Genomic DNA, 2,221 nt, shown 5'->3' with positions numbered 1-2,221 from the left:
GACTAGATGACCCCTCACGGTCCTTTCCAACCCTACTTTTCTATGGTTTGAGATGGCTATAAATATATGTATAAAACTGCTTTCTTATTACAAAGAATAACGACTTTATTCCTGGCTCTGATTTTCCAGAAGTGCTGTATCTTGGACTCGGGGTTAATTTATACTAGCAAATGGCAGGAAACAGCCATTCCAGCCAAGTGCAGCATTTGAAGAGACACTGCAAATAGCAGCTAATCATTTATAGCTCCCCATGCGATCGTAACAGCTTCGGTTCAAGACAATAATTCAATTCCATCATGTCACAGGGCTTGGCTGTGTGACATGCAGTTTTGGAGGCTGCTCTGGCATGGGGGATTTCTCACTGCCAGGGGCATAATCACTCTGGATTGATGGGTTAGGTTGACTATTGGAAGGCTGTGGGGGTGCAGTATATGCCCAATTATCCGAATAGCAGGGGGACACCGATTTTATTCGGATAATCAGGAATTCAGATAATTGAGAGGGCAGGAGTCACTCAGCAGCAAGTGGCCTCTCTCGTGGGCTTGTCCTCCTCCTCGCAGTCCTGGCCGGGGGTGGGGGGGTGTCTCTGCTCTGCGCCACCAGGACCACAGTCTCCCTGTCCCCCCATACCCTGCGCCTGCAGAGACTGGATGTCGCTGGCCCTACAGCAGTGCAGGGAGCCTTCGGCAGCCCGCTGTTCTGGCCCTGTTCACACACTCCCATGAGAAGGGCCTGCAGAGGGTTCCCTGCACTGCGACAGGCGCCATTCAGCAGCGGGCTCATTCTTCTCCTCCCAGTCCTGGCCAGGTGTCTCCGCTCTATTATCCGAAACGCCATATTATCCGAAGCCCTTCCTCGTCCCCCTGCATGAGATCCGTGCGGCAGCATCTCACGTAGCTCATGCCCCGGGACAAGGCAGGGATTTGGATAATGCGGAGGTGCGGCTAATAGGGTTTTGTTTGAAGGGGAGTACACCTTACAGATACATACACCGAGCACAGCTCTTTCTCACTACTCATTTGGCCGGCAACCTGGAAAAAGCCGGGTTAATAATGCCGCTGGCTTAAAGGAGTCATGACATGTGTCCCGCTCTCTGCTGCAAGCTAGTGTCTGTATCTGTCTAGCTGCTGCTACCTATCTCAGCGCCTTTCTCTCTGCCTTTTGTCTCTCTCTCTCTCCCCTGAGAGCCTTCAGACCTGCACACACAACCCTCCCCAGAGTCAGTGAGAGCAGGATGCAGGTAAGCCAGAGCAGGGCTTTGCCCAGATGCCCTCTTGCATTGACTTTTATGCTTTTTGTAGTCTCTTTGTCGGTAACCCTCTGTGTCTCTCCTAGCCCCTTTTCCTTCTCCCTCCCTCACAGTCCCACTCTTATTCTCTGCTTTCCTGTTCAAAGACCCAATCTTGCTTCCAGCTGATATCAAAGGGGGAATTGCCATAGCTTGTGATGGGAGCAGGCCCAAGTTATTTTCTACCCAGGATGTCACTCTCCAGGGCTGTGAGGCCAGCACCTTTCACCAGCTCTAAATTCACTTTTTTACTAGCACCAAATTCACTTTTCCCCTCGCTGTTGGGTCAACACCGTTGAGCAGCACTACATTTACTTTAGGGGTTTCTCCCCCCTCTTGTGTAATTTTGTATTCAAAGTCATCATAACATGGGGGTAACATTCCATGACAAATGAATGAAACAGCTGCAAAACTCAGTAGCTCCCCACAGCAGAAGCCCAGCGTAAAATTGCAAATCGTTGCCAAAGATTTTGTAGCAGAATCCTGAAGGGACAGTTGTGGCAATTTAGTCTTGTCCCTGGAGTGTCACTGCAGCCAACGCCAGCTCTACTATATAGGCTAGACGGTCCAGTGGCTGCATCCCTGCCAAGTGTCAGTGGTCTGATGTGGCGGGAGCTACCACCTCCTCCCCCTTTTACTGCACCTCTGGCTGGGTCAGTTGTCCCCTTTGTGCCTCGTGGGGCAGCATATGGAGTAGTGTAGGTCGTCCCTCGCAGCCTAACTCTGTCTAGACCGGGGATTAGATTGGCATAGCTACATCTCTCAGGGGTGTGGCTTTTTCATGCCCCTGAGAGATGTGCTATGCTGAAGTAAGTTCCCAGTGTAGACCAGCTCTAAGTCTCTACAGCTTGAGCTAATGTAAACCCACCCACCTCCTGGGCGTGGTGTTCGGTCCCTTCTAGTGGCACCAAAGAGTCCTGTGGCACCTTATAG

Source organism: Terrapene carolina, unplaced genomic scaffold, assembly GCF_002925995.2.
Source record: "Terrapene carolina triunguis isolate 2854851 unplaced genomic scaffold, T_m_triunguis-2.0 Scaffold58, whole genome shotgun sequence".
Classification (NCBI taxonomy): Eukaryota; Metazoa; Chordata; order Testudines; family Emydidae; genus Terrapene; species Terrapene triunguis.
This window is presented reverse-complemented; position numbering follows the sequence as displayed.